The sequence below is a fragment of the Oenanthe melanoleuca genome, unplaced genomic scaffold (assembly GCF_029582105.1).
Source record: "Oenanthe melanoleuca isolate GR-GAL-2019-014 unplaced genomic scaffold, OMel1.0 S161, whole genome shotgun sequence".
NCBI lineage: Eukaryota > Metazoa > Chordata > Aves > Passeriformes > Muscicapidae > Oenanthe > Oenanthe melanoleuca.
The window spans coordinates 236-18,927 of record NW_026612810.1 but is presented as its reverse complement, the minus strand read 5'-3'; the positions used below and the strand labels follow the sequence as shown (position 1 = coordinate 18,927).

Below are 18,692 nucleotides of genomic sequence, written 5' to 3'. Positions count from 1 at the left end.
TGCCCATGTAAGCACATATTCGGGCCCTGTAAACTAAGCACATATTCAGGCCCTGTAAACTAAATACACACAGGAGCCTGCCCATGTAAGCACATATTCGGGCCCTGTAAACTAAGCACATATTCAGGCCCTGTAAACTAAATACACACAGGAGCCTGCCCATGTAAGCACATATTCAGGCCCTGTAAACTAAGCACATATTCAGGCCCTGTAAACTAAATACACACAGGAGCCTGCCCATGTAAGCACATATTCGGGCCCTGTAAACTAAGCACATATCCGGGCCCTGTAAACTAAGCACATATTCAGGCCCTGTAAACTAAATACACACAGGAGCCTGCCCATGTAAGCACATATTCGGGCCCTGTAAACTAAGCACATATTCAGGCCCTGTAAACTAAATACACACAGGAGCCTGCCCATGTAAGCACATATTCGGGCCCTGTAAACTAAGCACATATCCGGGCCCTGTAAACTAAGCACATATTCAGGCCCTGTAAACTAAATACACACAGGAGCCTGCCCATGTAAGCACATATTCGGGCCCTGTAAACTAAGCACATATTCAGGCCCTGTAAACTAAGCACATATTCAGGCCCTGTAAACTAAATACACACAGGAGCCTGCCCATGTAAGCACATATTCAGGCCCTGTAAACTAAGCACATATTCAGGCCCTGTAAACTAAGCACATATTCAGGCCCTCTCCAAGTTAGCACACATAGAAGCCCTGTCAAATTAAGCACATATACAGGCCCTGTAAACTAAGCACACATAAGAGCCTACCTAAATAAGCACACACTCAGGCCCTGAGAACTCAGCACACACTCAGGCCCTGAGAACTCAGCACACACAGGAGCCTGCCCAAGTAAGCACATACTCAGGCCCTGTAAACTAAGCACATACTCAGGCCCTGTAAACTAAGCACATACTCAGGCCCTGCAAACTAAGCAGACATAGAAGCCTGTGCAAGTAAGCACATATTCAGGCCCTGTAAACTAAGCACATATTCAGGCCCTGTAAACTAAGCACACATAAGAGCCTGCCTAAATAAGCACACACTCAGGCCCTGAGAACTCAGCACACACAGGAGCCTGCCCAAGTAAGCACATTCTCAGGCCCTGTAAACTAAGCACATACTCAGGCCCTGTAAACTAAGCATATACTCAGGCCCTGTAAACTAAGCACATATCCGGGCCCTGTAAACTAAGCACATATCCGGGCCCTGTAAACTAAGCACATATCCGGGCCCTGTAAACTAAGCACATACCCGGGCCCTGTAAACTAAGCACATACCCGGGCCCTGTAAACTAAGCACATACCCGGGCCCTGTAAACTAAGCACATACTCGGGCCCTGTAAACTAAGCACATACTCGGGCCCTGTAAACTAAGCACATACTCAGGCCCTGTAAACTAAGCACATACTCAGGCCCTGTAAACTAAGCACACATAGGAGCCTGTGCAAGTAAGCACATATTCAGGCCCTGTAAACTAAGCACATATTCAGGCCCTGTAAACTAAGCACACATAGGAGCCTGTGCAAGTAAGCATATATTCAGGCCCTGTAAACTAAGCACATATTCAGGCCCTGTAAACTAAGCACATATTCAGGCCCTGTAAACTAAATACACACAGGAGCCTGCCCATGTAAACACATATTCAGGCCCTGTAAACTAAATACACACAGGAGCCTGCCCATGTAAGCACATATTCAGGCCCTGTAAACTAAGCACATATTCAGACCCTCTCCAAGTTAGCACACATAGAAGCCCTGTCAAATTAAGCACATATACAGGCCCTGAGAACTCAGCACACACTCAGGCCCTGAGAACTCAGCACACACAGGAGCCTGCCCAAGTAAGCACATATTCAGGCCCTGTAAACTAAGCACATACTCAGGCCCTGTAAACTAAGCACATACTCAGGCCCTGTAAACTAAGCACACATAGGAGCCTGTGCAAGTAAGCACATATTCAGGTCCTGTAAACTAAGCACATATTCAGGCCCTGTAAACTAAGCACATATTCAGGCCCTGTAAACTAAATACACACAGGAGCCTGCCCATGTAAGCACATATTCAGGCCCTGTAAACTAAATACACACAGGAGCCTGCCCATGTAAGCACATATTCAGGCCCTGTAAACTAAGCACATACAGGACCCTCTCCAAGTTAGCACACATAGAAGCCCTGTCAAATTAAGCACATATACAGGCCCTGAGAACTCAGCACACACTCAGGCCCTGAGAACTCAGCACACACAGGAGCCTGCCCAAGTAAGCACATATTCAGGCCCTGTAAACTAACTACATATTCAGGCCCTGTAAACTAAGCACATATTCAGGCCCTGAAAACTAAGCACATATTCAGGCCCTGTAAACTAAGCACATATTCAGGCCCTGAAAACTAAGCACATATTCAGGCCCTGAAAACTAAGCACATACTCAGGCCCTGAAAACTAAGCACATACTCAGGCCCTGAAAACTAAGCACATACTCAGGCCCTGAAAACTAGGCACGCATAGGAGCCTGCCCAGGTAAGCACACATAGAAGCCCTGTCAATGAAAAAACACATAGGAGCTCTCTCAAATTAGGCACATATTCAGGCCCTGTAAAGTAAACACATATAAGCCCTGACCAAGTTAGCAGATATAGCAGCCCTGTCCAAGTAAGCACAAAGTCCTGTCAAACTAAGCACACATAGGAGTCTGCCCAGGTAAGCACACATAGGAGTCTGCCCAGGTAAGCACACATAGGAGTCTGCCCAGGTAAGCACACATAGGAACCCTGTCATGCTAAATACATTGGAGCCCTGTCAAAGCTGCCTCAAAAATCCCTCCTTACAAATCCAGACCCAGCATCCCACTCTCATCCCCTCTGTGGGTTGGAATCCTTCACTTACCTGTCAGACATCGGGGTGCAGAGAATGCCACCTTGTCATCTGGGAAACTGCTGCCATCACCCGGCCGTTTTCTCTTAGTCAGCTGCAATAAAGAAAACCAAACATCAGTACATGCTCTTAGCAGCACATCGGCCAAAACCGGATAATTCCCCTATTCACCACCGCCCAAGAATGCCCGGGTACTCAGGGCGCATGCTTCGGCCACCCTCTGAGGCTCTGCACCGTTTGCACCCACACGACTCTGCCAGTCCCCTTAAAATCACAGGTGGAGGGGCATTCCCCGCAGTTTAAACACACACAATAACAGAAGAGCAGTTACTTTCCTCAATTAAAATTTTTTTTGTCCTCATAGCCCCCAATTTTTTCTGGGGGCACCAGGGAGGGGTCGGCAAGATGAAACTGAAAAGGGAAAATACACTAGTTCCCACTAAAAAGTCACATGGGCTCACCTGTTCAGAAGCTGCTTCCTCTCAGAAAGATTTGTCCCTCGGCACCTTCCTGAAGCCATGCTCTGCATGCCAGCGCTCCACCAGATCCTGTGAGGTGCTCTCACCTCTGTTCTGGGAGGTACCCCCGGGAGCCCACCATAAGCTCCTCTCCTCCAGCAGCTTTATATCAAAGAGAGCAGGGAAACCCTCCCCCTAAAACAGCCCCCAGCAGGACCTGCCCCCTCGTCATGCTCACTGCAAACACCTGGGACTGCTCACCCTAAGTAGTCACATCTGGGGCTGCTCTGGTCCCTCTCATCACCCTGAGTGCTCCCAGCTAGGGCTCCTGAGGGGCACAGCCCGGCACAGCACGGCGGGGGGCGGGGTCCGGTCGGAGCAGGGGAGGGGCGGTGCCTGGCGGGGGGGCAGGCAGCCCAAAAACGGCCCGGGGTTCTTCATTTCCCGCCCTTTCTGCCGCCCTCTTTGGAAGGTCAGTCGAAGAACGACCGAGGTGCCATCATGGGAGTGGCATGAAGTGACTTCCCCCCCTTCCTCGTCGCCGTTTTTTGTTGTGGCCGAAGCCGCTTTCGGTCCGCCGCCGTCTTTGCTGCCGCGGGAGTGGCGGCAGGCAGCGACCGGGACGCCTGCTTGTTTCCACCCCGCTCGCCCACCCGCTGTCCCCTGCCCCGGTGCGATCGCGCCTCCATCCCCGCGCCGAAACCGGCCCCGCCGCTGTCATCCCTCTCATCCATCGCTCCCTTTGCACCGCGAACTGCCCTTCTCCCCTGCCCTCTAGGTACGGACACCGCGCCGCTCTGTAGCCGCAGAGCGCCCCACGACCCGACAGCTGCGCTGCCCCGAGGAACGGCTGCAGCACCGGGCTGTGCTCCAGGACAAGACGGCAGCACTGCCGCAGAACGCAGCCCGGGGCTACTGGGCGTTGGGGACAGGGACGCGAAAGCACAAAGCAACGAATCCCATCCCTTCCAAAAACCCCCTAAATGAGTGCCCCAAACCCTATTCGTATTTATAATCTATACGTATTTTATTAATTCAATTAATGTTGCACTATAACACATCTACAATATTATTTTTATTAATTATATACATAATCTTTATGTTGGTAACATCTATTTCTATTCAATGCACATCTAAATCTTTATATATATTTGTATTTTTTAAATTTAGTATTATTTATTTAAAAGCTCCACCTCTAAGGAAATACAAACACAAAACCCTTTATTTTAAACGATATTTAAATATATGTTTTTATTTCTATTTTTCATATTTATATCTATAATTCATATACCTATATAAGAATATTTTATTGATATATAAGAATATAAGAATATATTTTATTGATATCCTATATATTTATCTATTTATTTATACATATCCTTACATGTATTTATATATGCAGATATACTTCTAATTTTATATGTCTTTGTATGCTTATTGTATATTTGGATATTTATTTTGCTTATATTATTAAAAAAAAAAAACCCCTGCCTTTAGCAAATAAAACCAATAATATATTTCACCCATACAAAATATTTTTGTATTTCTATTCTCATATTTATAATTTATATTCATACATTATACATTATATTTGCATTATTAATATTATACATTTAATATAAATTTGTTACTTGTTCATATTTTATATTTATATCGTTTTATTTTTCTATTATACTTATTTTATATTTAGATTATGTATTAAAAAAAACTTCTCTAACCAAATAAAACAAATAAAACATTTATTTAAGCTATAGTTAGGTAGTTTTTATATTTATATTTTCCTGTCTTCTACTGTGAAGGATGGCACCCAGCACCACCCCCCCATTCCCCACTCACCTGCTCCTTCACCGCAGCATGGCTCCCTCTCCTTGGGACCTTGGGGTGCCCCAAAGGACACGGGAGGCCCCGAATCTCCACCCCCTGTCCCCCTCAGCCTTTTTTCCTCACCCTCCAAAGAAGGCACAGAACGACTACAACTGCCTCGGGCAGGAGCACGGCACTTTATTCGAACCCTTCCCATGGTCCATCCCCCCAAAAAGGGACTCTGCTCACGCAAGGAAGTGGGGGACAGCCCCCAGAAGGGCTGAAGTTCCTTCTCAGCCCCGCAGACACAGGCAACAAGGGGCAGAAGAAGAAGACGACCAGCAGAGAGGACACAGCAAGAAAACTAAGATCAAGGCGCAGGATGAAATGGAAAAAAACAAAAAATCCAAAAACACCTGGGATGGTGAATGGGCCGCACACAGAGAGGGATTAAAAAAGAACAGGGACAGCAAATGGGACACACCCATGGGAACCACCGGCACGGGGAGCTCCACAGAGCCACACAGAATAAAACAGGAACACGAGCGAGGCATGGAGAAGGACGCAGAATGAAACACGGTGCCAAATACGCAGCAAGGACTGAGGGATACAAAGAGGGAAACAAGAACCCGCAGAGGAATCGACCGCGGCACGTGCCGGGGCGGGCAAACGCGGCCAAGGAGCAGAGGCTCACCAAGAGAGGGGACGGTCAGGGAGGAGCACTGGGCAGCAGGTGCACACAGGTACAGGCAAAGGGACAGTGACAGGGACAAAGAAACACAGTCACGGTGCAGGACTGAGGGACAAGGAGAGGAAGAAAGGAGAAATAAAGATGCAGGCAGCAAGTGAGACAGAGAGAGAGGCAAAAAGTAGGACAGAACAGGGAGAGGGATTGAATAAGAGATATTACATAAATATTGAGTATTCATTTCAAAAAAGAAAAAGAAGAACAAGAGAGAGAGAAGCAGTGAAAGGGAATGGGATGGGGAGCACACAGGCCAAGAAAGGAACACCAAAGACACAGCGGACAGAGAGGAGAGAAGGGGTGGAAAATTGAATATAAAGCAGGAAGAGGAACAGCAGCAGACCCAGGAATATTTATTACAGAGTGTGGCTGCTGAACCTGTCAGGAAAGCACCAGCTCCGACAGAACAGGGCACGGGCACGGCTCGGCCTGGGACTCATCGATTCACATCTGTCTCATAAAGGCCGTGATAAAACATGAGGTGAAAGCTGAATGGTTGATGTGCTGCAGCTTGGGTCCTGCTCAGCCCTCATCCCAGCCCGTGATGCCAGTGAACACACTGATGCTCTTCTCAGCATCCAAATTCCTTCTTCAAGTTTCTTCAAGCTAGGGGAAGGAAAACAAACAAACAAAAAAAAAAAAAAAAAAAAAAAAAAAAAGAAAAAAAACCAAAAAAACAAAAAAAAAAACCACCACACCAAAAACAACAACAAAAAATCCCAAAAGAAAACAAACAAACAAAAAAACCACAAATAACAATCCAAAACAAATCCGCAGCACCTTCAGCACCTTATTGCATAATAAACTTGTACAATTATAACTTTTAAATTCTCTTCTTTGTATCTGAAGTTCCCCATATTCCCTAAAGCAGAGTAACAAACCAGGCATCTGTAAAGAAGCTGTCTGGGTTAAAAGACACTGAGCCTCCTGCCAACAAAACTATTTAGTGTTCACCTCTGCTACATCCAGCTGTAGCTAATTGTATACTTATGATTATAGTGCCCGCCACAGGAATTTGGAAGGAATTATGCTACTCAGAGCTAATACAAATGATGCACTCTAAAAATGAGTGCAACAGGAAAATGTAATGCTATTAAAATGATAAAATACTTGAACCTCAGGGGGAAAAAAAAAATCTCAGTATCAAAGCTCTTTGTATTTTGCATGCACATTTCCATCTAAGAAAAGCATTTGCTGGTTACAATAGGCTTCTTCATAGCCTAATAGCAAACATGAAGTTTGCCTAACTCCATTTGAATCAGGGATATAAAAGCAGATCAAGCAAGTGACAAATGAGAGAGCTATTCCTAGACTGCAGCAGACACCAACAATGAATTATGAGCGGGTTCCAGCCTCAGCCTGGCATGGCTGGGTTTTTCCTTGGACCTACCTCAATTAAACGAGTTTTAAGCTTTTGATGCCTGCAAGTTGGTGTTCTTCTCACTGGGGCAATTGGAAATAATTTCAGTATCATTAGAAAATTTTAGAAAAATCCAGCTAAAAGTTTCACCTCTGTCCCCTCTAAGTTATCCCAGTTTTCCCCAGCTAGGAGCTGCACAGAAGTGAGACAGGGGAAATGACATCAGGGAACAGCTGTAAAGTTAAAGGCAGAAAGAGAAGACTTACCAGCAAAGGGCAGGAAAGGAGAAAGGTTTCAGAAAAGATTTCTGTGGTCTAATTAATGATCATTTCTGATTCGCCAGTGAGAAGAACACGAACACCCAGCCAGTCAGGCCTCACAGTCCCCTGCAGTGAGAGCTCAGCGCACATCCACAGAGGCAAGTCCAGCACCTGAAAGAAAAAAAAAAAAAAAAAAAAAAGAATAAATAACCAGAAGAAAAAGGTGACAGGGCAGCACAAAGATTGTTCTCTGTGCAGTGCCCAGACTCGGGGCTCGCTCTCAGCTTTGCTAGTTCCCGTGAATTATCCCACAGCCCCCAATTATCTGCTCAGTTCCTGCTGCCATAACCTCACAGTGCCTCACGGAGGGTGGATATTCCCGTGCAGAGCTGCCCCTTGAACGCCAGCTGTGCCAGGAACGGGCAGAGCGTCCAAGGAAGCTCAGCAGCAGGGACAGGGACAGGCATCTGTTCCAAAGAATTGGCTATTTAAAGCCCTCATCCCCCAGCCCCACCCATGTCCCTGGGGGCACTTGACAGAGCTGCCTGGAGTTCAGCTGATTTAGCCCCCCTGAGCTGGGGCTCCAGGTGATATTTTCAAGCAGGAGAAGGCAGGGCCGGGGGTGCTCCCGTCCCGTGCCAAGGCAGCTCCCCGTGCCCACGGGAGGACATCTCTCCCTGCAGCAGCTCAGCTCCTTTCAGGGCCTCAGCAGTGGCCTCTGCAAGTTCTTTTCCCTCAGCAAAGGGTGCACATCCCTGCCTTCAGCACACCTCCAGTGGGACCCACCTGGGAAAGCTTTCCATCCCTTCTGCACTTCCAGCTGGCTCCCTGGAAACTCCCACCTTCGTCCAAACAAAACTTCATCCCACCTGAACCTTTGATTTGAAGGCATCTCTGCAGGCTGTCGGTTGGCATTTAATAGCTGTGAGGCAAGATTGCCTTGGCTTTAGTGCTGCTGCTGCTGAATGAGGCCTCAGGCAGGAAGGGAAGGGAAGGGAATTGGGGTGGACAGGACATACCTGGCAGCTGCCTGGGAGCTCTGGGAGGCTGGAACCAGGAATTGCTGTCTGAGCCCCTCTGCACGCAGCCCGTGCCACCATCACCAGGACACGCCGCTGCTCCTTGGGCTGCTTTTGGGCTGTCAGTGGCCTGTATCCAGGCTGAAGCATCTCCAGGAGCCTGTTCAGAGCAGCCCCTGGCCCAGGAGCCACGGGCATCCATGCGGACAAAACCCTGGTACTGGGACTGTCCATGCCTCAAAACCCATCCTGCTGACAAAACCCTGGTACTGGGACTGTCCATGCCTCAAAAACCATCGTGCTGAGTAAACCGTGGTACTGGGACTGTCCATGCCCCAAAAACCATCCTGCTGACAAAACCCTGGTACTGGGACTGTCCATGCCCAACCTCTGTGGATGAATGTCATCTTGTTGGCTGGGACCAAGGAAAAAAATCCAGCTGGGGGGAAAAAAACCCAAACTCTTGGCTGGGGACTCTTTATTCTAAATTTAAAAATGAGTTGAGAAAGGTAAAAGGTAAAAACCATATGCACAAGGTTAGAAGCAGTCAGCACACACACTGGCACAGGCAGACATAAGCAGACAGACACAGACAGACTCTCCAGACAGACACAGACTCTCCCAGACAGACACACGCTCCCCCTGTCACACTCTGCAGCTGACAGGCTGACTGCAACCCTCACTTGGAACGCTGCATGAAGAGGATGCTTCAACACATCCCCCGGCTGCTGCTCTTCAACACCCAACGGGAGATTCCAGGGAAATCGGCATAATTGGTGACTGCAGAGATGGGAATCCACCTCAGGGACCTGAGAGACAGCAGGAGCTGGTCAGGTAGAGGTTATCCCCACACATTTCCTACCCAAAACCCCACAGAAAAGAGAGGAACAATAAAGTTCTGTAACTATTCTACCCAAGCGGGTGCCAGGGCAGGGCAGCTCCGAGCTAAGGGGCACAATAAAGGCCCATACAGTAGAGATGCACACAGTAAAGGTACATGCAACATAAACCAAGACAGCTACATACAGTATAAGCCAAGGTAGGTACGTACACCATGGATGAGGACTGGAGATAACTCTCTGGAGGATTAAGTCTCAAGCCCAAGATAGAACCTATGGAACTAGTGAGGGCACATAAGGAGGGTCTAACACACTCCCTACAGAAGGCCAAGAGAATGGCACGTGAAAAGCAGGCACTACCAAAGCTGAGAAGGAAGATGGATGAGAAGATCTTGTGTACTTCTTTCCGTCTCAAAAAGCAAAAAGGTAAATGTGCTGGAATAAGCACAATGCAGGAAAGTACACGAGTAGAGTCTGGCTACCATGGCTTGGAAGGATGCTGATAAAGCATGGAGATGTGACAAAGGTAACACAGATGGACACAAAGGACAGACCAAGGACACAGATTACACAAGAGACACCAGTTATTTACCCAGAGCTGGAAGGAACTGGAGCAGCCATCAAGTGCAGCATCTCAGAGCCAGAGCTGGAATGAAGAACGTGCCACAGAGCTGGAGGCTCAGCGAGCTGGACTGGGAAACATCTGCAAGTGAAACAAGCAGAAGGAACAGAAATCATCTGGGCCCTGAGATATCCTGGGCTGTATCCCTTGAGATGGGGAGAGAAAGGGGAAAAAGTAAAGGAGTTCAGGGAGAAGGAAGGAGGGGCAGGGGGGAGAGGAGGGGAGGTTTTGGGAGGCACAAGGGGGGAAAGAAGAGGAATACGCAGAGAAGGAAGGAGGGCTAGAGCGGGGGAGAGGGGTAGAAGCCAAAGCCCCACAGCTCACCTGGGAGCCCGAACAAGCAGCTCCTCCTCTCACCCTACTCGGCGTCAGCAAACGGTGGCCGGGTGGTTTCCAGGCATTAAATCACCTCGGCCCCAGCCCCGGGCCCGCCCCGCTTCATCCCGGTTCCTCCCGGGCTCTGCCTTCTGGGACTGCCCGGTCCCGCCCCGTCCTGCCCCGTTCATGGGCACGCGGGACGTCCCGGTCACGAACTGCAGCAGCCGGATCCGCTTCTCAGCGTCCATCAGCAGCACAGCCTGGGGGCAGAGACACCCTCAGCACTGCAGGAGCCCCTCTGTGCCAGCAGCCTCAGGGCACTATGGGCTGCCTCTGCTCCATCTGAGCAGGAGCTGCACCTGCCCTCACCTGAGCCAGGAGGGAGCAGCTCTGGCCCCAGCACAACCACCCACCCTGAGCAGTTCTCATACAGAAAAATGATTGCAAAAAAGGGCAGGGACTTTCACCTACAGGACCAGCGAGGGCTGGTGCCCAGTCTTACCTTCCAGAACCACCGGATAACAGGGTGATTTGGGCAGTAACCATTTTTGTAGATGGTGTGTTGTCTCCAGACGCTGACATCCACGCCACCAAGGCCACACATCAGTAACTGCAGGCAAGCAGAAGGGTGGGATGTGTCCCTGACCTCACAGGGTACAAGGTGCCACTGCCCCTCAGGGCTCTGACCTTCAGGCACTTATGCACACCCAGGGGAGAGTCCGAGCATCCCCAGAGTATCCCAGCTGCTGCAGAAGGGCTGCACACTGCCACAGTGTGACACAACTTCCACGTCTTTGGCTCAGATGGGACTGGCAGAGGGTGGCACTGATCCACTAGGCTGCTTCCAGGCTTTCAGAGGCACACCCCCCACCACCCTCCTGAGTGCAGCTCTTCTCATGTCATGAACAGATTTATTAATTAGGAAGAAACATCTGATTTCCAGCCGTGTCCGCACGTTCCCCCAGGGAGAGAGACAGATGACTGAAAAGCCCAGAACATGGCACATCTGTCAGAGAGCTGCCAGCTTGGGGCACCAAATTGACTCACCTCCAGCTCATTTTCATCAAAAATTTTAATCGGGTCGATAGGAAGCAGTTCTGTGAATCCCTAAAAAGAAGAGCAAAGTTAAAACTCTCATCCCACATAAATCCTAATTAAAAAAATCAATGACCAAATTACTTCAAGCTCAAATAATTAAACTTGAACGAGAATGACCTTATTCCCATAAGGGAAAGATGATATATTCTTACACAAGATAAAACTGTCAAATCACAAAACATCATGTATTCTATTTGCATTCCCTGCCAAGCTCCCCACTCCCTTTACACAGACACCAGTGGGTAAGAAATCTGTGTTAAAAACAATCCCTGGTTTTGGGAAAGAAAGGAGCTAAAGAGCCTCGCCTCCAGAAAGGCATTCATTTCTTTCTGCACTCTGTTGACAAATCGCCACTGGATGACCAGGCTGCAGAAAGAAACAAAACCCCACCAGAAAAACAAACTCATTAGCAGGTCTCAGCCAAGGGCTCAAAGGTTTCAGCAACCCCAAATGCTTTCAAGTTTGTCATTTACAACTTCAGCAAGTTCAGGTAACTAAGCAGCTTCCACCAGCTACTCCAATTTATTGGCTGGTGACTGATGGAATTTTGAAGAGACAAACCAAAAAGCCCAGTGACTTTGACCAAATCACAGTGGGAATTTTTTCACTCCTGTAGGTACCTACGTGAGCAGACATTTTATTCTTCCAGAGCAATGAGCAATTAAAAATTCCCAGCAAAGTCTGCAAGCTCTGAGGAGAGCTGTCAGGACACAGCACCTCGCCTATAAAGAAAGAAATAAACTGCAGCATCAAAGGGACACCTTGCTTTCAGCACCAGCCACCCGCAGCACAAACACCTCACAGGTGCAGGCATCAAAAGTCAATCCAGGCATGGAATTGCTCCAGGTCCAGGCACTGGAAATGAATTCCCAGTTTGCATGAATGTAGCAATTGTAACCATCTTTCACTTTGGAAAAGGCCCTGATTTAAAATGCCAGCAGGTATTAATGAATTCAGCATTTTACATCCTGGTAGGTAGAAGAACTGAGAAATCTGAAAATGAAACCTAATTTCAGATCTGGCCAGTTTTGGTAGGATTGCTGGCACTGGACTCCTGGCTCTGGTCTGTGACTGGCAGAGGAGGACACTGGGATGAGGGCCAGGCTGGAGAGCACCTTCTGGCTCATCTCGGCTTGAGCCAGGTGTTGGAGAAGGACGTTTCCATGGGGGGAATTTCAGGAGATCAAAGCACGTCATTTAATTTACTCCTTGTTCTTGTACCTGACGGGATATAACCAATGTTAACAGTAAGGTTTTTCCCCAATGATCCCTGATGCTCTTGTGCAGTACAAGCTCCAGGGATTGCAGCAGGGCCAATTCTAACCCAGCTGCTCTTTCTTCCCCCCAGGCACATTCCATCACGGTACTTACTCAATGTATTCCCGCTTGTTTTCATTTGTTACCATGATTTCGGACCCGTTGGGCTTCAGGTCCACTTGATATGTCTGCCTTTCAAAAGACCAAAGGCTGTTATTTGAGGACATCTTTCTCCCAGAACCCACTCTCCCTGAGCAGTGTTTCACAAGCAGGATCAGGCAATCATGAGCAAATTGATTTACACTTTTGAACAAACCTGCGCTGACAGAAGGGAAAACTGGCAGAGAGGGGCTGGCTATTTACTGATCATTTTATTACAATTATTATTTATAATAATGAAATTATATATTTATATAAAATAGAACCACAAAATAGGTACTTTATATACACAAAATTATAATAGCTATTATTTGTAATACAAGAAGATAAATCACATACTGGAACTGCCCAAAGCCAACCAGTGGGTTACAAAACCTCTCTATTCTGTGGCTCCTAGTTCTCCATGAAATCCATAACCTTCGGGTGCTTCAGGAAAAAGGCAGCACTGGAAAGTGGATCAGAATATTTTTGACAGGACACTGAATGCATGGTTTGAAATGCTGAAGTCAGTTTTTATAAAAGGCCCTACAGTCCCCAGCTCCAGTTCTATCTGGAGCCAGGATCTAGGGCTCAGAAGTAAACAAAGGGACAATGCAAAAAAAGGTCATAAAAACCTCTAAGCAAACTAATTTAATTTAATGTCTACAACACTTTCATTTGTCATGGAGAAAGATCCCCATAGGCTGTGACCCTTTTCAACCTGGCAGCTTCCCCCTGGCACACCAGCTGTGACAGGCACTACAGAGAGGACCTGGTGTCCTTCTGCTGCTCTCTCCTGACAGCACCTTCAGCTTCAGGAACCAGAGAGTCCCTGAGCATGTCCCAGCTGGACTGTGGGACACCTTCATCCCTCCTTCCACTGCGAGTATTTCACTCAGCTGCATGTCCAGCTTGTCCCAGAGGTGCCACAGCTCCCTGACAGGAGCTGGCAGCCCCGCTCCCAGCTGGGAACACAGCCAGCTGAGCTCGTTGCTGCTTTCACCACCACCAGACTGTCAGCACTGAGCTACTTGTTGGCAACCACCAGTCCTAAGATGCAAGTAACCTTTACGTACCTGCCCAAAGTTTTCCTCATCTATGCAAAACGTGAGATCCAGCTCGGTGGGGTCATTTTCCGGATCCACTTCAGAGAGTTGTAGTATTCACTATCCTAGGGCAGATCACAGTTAGGCAGTTTGAAAATGGGCAATTAGTGCAGAGCTGTGGAAAGCCAGGGGCCTGTGAGCACTGGCACAGGTTCAATGGGCTCTTACCACTGACTCCATGTCCTTCAGGGTTATGGGCTTCCCCAGCATCATCTTGTAGAAAGGTCTGATGAAGAAGCCTGGGAGAGAGAGGACAGATTACCTGCCCTGCCCTGCACCTGCACATTCCAGAAAGGTGGAATGCTTGAGGGCACCACCCCTGGCATTTCCTGTTACCTCCTGACTGTAACAGTCCTGCAGCTGCAACGGCATCAGAGCAGCTCAGCTTTATTTTATTATGGCACAGAAAGTCCAATTTTTCAGTTTCAACAATTATCCACTACCTGCCATACTCCACTGACCACCCTAACATTAATGGCAGAGAGAGACAAAAGCTGGGGAATTAAGCCCAGGGTACTCTATCCCATTTAAAATCACTACTTCCCTCTCCAAGGAGTTGCCTAAAAATCAGGCTAGTGACCTTCCTCTGCTCAGGACTCTGATTTAATGAGAAGGTGAAGGGGGCAGAACTGTCCTGTTTTGGTGCAAGAGAACCACCCAGCAAGGAGCAGTGGAGATGCTGGCAGTGGCACAGCACAGCCCACTTCTTTCCATCTACAGCTCTGAGGAGCACCAGGAGGATGACAGGAAAGCTTCTACAGGACCATGCTGGGACTGCCCTTCCCTGCCTCCAGACAGCTGCTCCTCCCAGGATCCTGAACACGGGATCACAACAAAACAACGGGGTTGCAACCAGAAGACAACGCTCCAAACCCACCCGGGTGCCACCTGCAATGGCAAGGTGCTGGTCACCCTGGGCTGCCACCCTCTGCTGCTACGGACACTCCTCTGGGTCAGGACTGGGCAGCAGCAATCAGACTGCATTTTCCTTGTTCCTACAACTGGAAAAGCCTTCTAAGTTTGAGCATCCCAAGCTGCTTTAAGGGGGACTGGGATCTGAAAGGTGTCATTCAGCAAATGTTACCTGGAGAAAATTCTGAAGGACTGCAAGCACATTGCAAGACATTTGATCTATTAGTTAATTTAACGGTAAAATACTACTTTATTCCCCAACACACTAAAGTGATTTATCCCTTGTGGAAAAGCTGAGGAGGGCTGCCAGCCTGAGACCCCAGAGCTGCTGCCAAGGTGGGGCACCCAGCACAGCCCTTTGCCTTTCCAACCCCTCCACTGGAATCCCCTTCTACAGACTTCTTGGTCACCTTGACACCAGCAGCCACAAATCACAGCGCCAGTTCTGTGTGAAATCACAGGTAACACAGCTGGAAATGACTGACAGTGGGTCAGCTCTTGGCCCTCTCTACCTCAGAGTGTGCAGCGACACCAACAAATCTCAGTCTGAGTTTCTTCTCAGAGTCTTACAGGGACTTCATGTCAAAAATGCTGTTCCAGGGCTACAAGGGTCTGGCATGAACCACTCCACCTGGAACTGCAGCTCAGGATTCTCTGCCTGATCCCAAGTGCACATGGATAACAAGTTCATTCTTTTTGAAGAGTATTTTCAAAAGTCTCAACACCTTCAAAAGTTTCAGAACTTTGAGTCTTCCCACCACTACAGTTCTCTGCCAGAAACCAGGCTCTCAGGCCTTTGAGGATTCCCTCTCCTGCCTTTCCAAGGGCCCCACTATTTCCCTGAAGTTGGGACCCCCTGCCACACAGAGAACTCTCAGAGCCAGACATTCCCAATGCTGATGGCATCACAAGGGTTACTCCAGCTGGGATTTGGGCACTCCTGTCAATACATCACAGAGTGAAATACCTCTTGTCCAGGTGAGGGTATTTTTCATGCCCTTTCCAACCAAAACTCTACTAATAACTGCCATTCTGAGTTACACTTTGCCATTCTCCTTGCACAGCCTCTCCCTGCACACTGCAGGGGCCATTTGCCAGGCTCAGTGAGCCCCTCTGCCCTCTCCTGCCCTGCTGCTTCCTGCTGAACTAAGGAGTTCTCCTCCCTAACTCCCTGTGCGTGTCACTGATGCAGATGGTGAATAGCACCGTGTGCTGCTGGATGTGGACAGACTTTGAGGGGAACCCACTGATGGTATCCATGCCCCTTGTGCGTGAATCACTGCCAGCTGCCCAGAAAATGGCTGCAGAAGGGCTGTTTTCCCTCCTGATCCCGTCCAACACGTGGCTGGTAGGTGCCTGGGAGCTGCCAGGAAGGCAGCAGTGTGTGTGTGCTGCAGGGAGCAGTGTGTCCATGGGGTGAGGTGACAGGGCAGCTGGGGCACACAGAGCCAGGGAAGGGCTCAGGGGCACCCCACAGAGCCGGGGAAGGGCTCAGGGGCGTGCCAGAATTGTTTTCCCAGGGGCCTTTGGCCCTCTGCTGTGAGACAGTTGGGCTGTACTAAAATGGCACTGCCATACGAGGTGGAGGTGCCACTCTTTGTGGAGCTGTGAGGTGCATTGTCCCACCCATGTTGTGTTTGTTTCTACAGGGGTATCAGAGCACTTATTAAAGGGAAATGGGGCACACTGAGTAATTCAAGATAAACACACAGTAGCATTGTCACAGGAACTTCACCCTGTGCCTTAGATTTTGCCTATTTATGTATCCTTAACACAGCAGGACTAAATCAATTGATAAATGCATATCTTTGTAGCCTGCAGTGCTCAAGGCTTCCCTCCCCTATTCCTGCTCCTCCTGCACCCCTCACCACGCTTCCTAACTAGTGAAATTAAGTTCTGGTGAAAGTTTTGGAAAAAGAAGCGTAGAAACAAGTGCTTACTTGTTACAAGCTCTACTATGAGTTTTCCCCAGCTAGGAGCAGCACAGAAGTGAGACAGGGGCAATGACATCAGGGAACAGCTGTAGAGTTAAAGGCAGAAAGAAAAGACTTACCAGCAAAGGGCAGGAAAGGAGAAGGTTTCAGAAAAGATTTTGGTGGTCTAATTAATGATCATTTCTGATTCTCCTGTGAGAAGAACACAAACTCACAGCCAGTCAGGCCTCACAGTCCTCTGTAGTGAGAGTTCAGCACACATCCCAGAGGCAAGTCCAGCACCTGAAACAAAAAAAAAAAAAAAAAAAAAAAAAGAAAAAATAACCAGAAGAAAAAGGTGACAGGGCAGCACAAAGATTGTTCTCTGTGCAGCGCCCAGACTCGGGGCTCGCTCTCAGCTTTGCTAGTTCCCGTGAATTATCCCACAGCCCCCAATTATCTGCTCAGTTCCTGCTGCCATAACCTCACAGTGCCTCACGGAGGGTGGATATTCCCGTGCAGAGCTGCCCCTTGAACGCCAGCTGTGCCAGGAACGGGCAGAGCGTCCAAGGAAGCTCAGCAGCATCGGGACAGGGACAGGCATCTGTTCCAAAGAATTGGCTATTTAAAGCCCTCATCCCCCAGCCCCGCCCATGTCCCTGGGCGCACTTGACAGAGCTGCCTGGAGTCCAGCTGATTTAGCCCCCCTGAGCCGGGGCTCCAGGTGATATTTTCAAGCAGGAGAAGGCAGGGCCGGGGGCGCTCCCGTCCCGTGCCAAGGCAGCTCCCCGTGCCCACGGGAGGACATCTCTCCCTGCAGCAGCTCAGCTCCTTTCAGAGCCTCTGCAAGTTCTTTTCCCTCAGCAAAGGGTGCACATCCCTGCCTTCAGCACACCTCCAGTGGGACCCACCTGGGAAAGCTTTCCATCCCTTCTGCACTTCCAGCTGGCTCCCTGGAAACTCCCACCTTCGTCCAAACAAAACTTCATCCCACCTGAACCTTTGATTTGAAGGCATCTCTGCAGGCTGTCGGTTGGCATTTAATAGCTGTGAGGGAAGACTGCTGCTGCTGCTGCTGCTGAACGAGGCCTCAGGCGGGAAGGGAAGGGAAGGGAAGGGAAGGGAAGGGAAGGGAAGGGAAGGGAAGGGAAGGGAGGGAAGGGAAGGGAAGGCAATTGGGGTGGACAGGACATACCTGGCAGCTGCCTGGGAGCTCTGGGAGGCTGTCTGAGCCCCTCTGCACGCAGCCCGTGCCACCATCACCAGGACACGCCAGCTGCTCCTTGGGCTGCTTTTGGGCTGTCAGTGGCCTGTATCCAGGCTGAAGCATCCCAGGAGCCTGCTCAGAGCAGCCCCTGGCCCGGGAGCCATGGGCAGCCCTTGAGCCGTGTCCGTGCCAGCGCCGGTCGGGCACCCAGCGCCCATCCCGGGCCGTGCGCTCGGCACGGGCAGGACGCTGCAGGCACAGCCCCTGCCCCGAGGGCCCAAGGACAAGAGGTGCTGGATGCCTTTCGGGGACTCCTGGCCTCCTCCTGCCCCCCGTTCCCCGCAGCTGGGACACACAGAAACAACAAGGAGCATTGCTGGCACTGAGTGGGAAGCACTGAGACCTCTGTGCAGCTTGCTCTTGTGCAGCCAATGATTCCCATCCTTGGGAGTTTCATACCTGTGATGCAGAGGGCTCAGTCAGTCGGAGCACAGTCCAGGTAGTGCCAAGGTTGTGAGTTCAATTCTCCCACGGGCCGTGTCCTCGAGAGTCGGATTTTAGGAACCCTCTCAATCCCAGTATATCCTGTGACCCGGAAGCAAAGGGGAAAAGCCGCAGCCGAGTTTTAATAAAAGAGGTTTTGCCATCGCAGAGCTTCTTGGAGTTGCAAAGCAAGGGAGAGGGGGAGCATCCCATCTGGCAGGTGAATGAGAAACAGCCCGAGCGGCACCGTGCCCGGCCCCGCCGAG

At 49.5% G+C, this 18,692-nt stretch overlaps 1 long non-coding RNA gene and 1 pseudogene across 1 annotated transcript; both read right to left on the bottom strand.

Annotated features, from left to right (window-relative positions):
- Positions 1 to 10,362: 10,362 nt before the first annotated feature.
- Positions 10,363 to 14,361, bottom strand: LOC130266711 (E3 ubiquitin-protein ligase NEDD4-like; annotated as a pseudogene).
- Positions 14,362 to 17,650: 3,289 nt separating this feature from the next.
- Positions 17,651 to 18,490, bottom strand: LOC130266712 (uncharacterized). Its single transcript, XR_008842958.1, has 3 exons — positions 18,403 to 18,490; positions 17,932 to 17,959; positions 17,651 to 17,783 (listed from the first exon to the last, which is right to left on the bottom strand). It is a non-coding gene; the product is annotated as an uncharacterized LOC130266712 (long non-coding RNA).
- Positions 18,491 to 18,692: the final 202 nt, after the last annotated feature.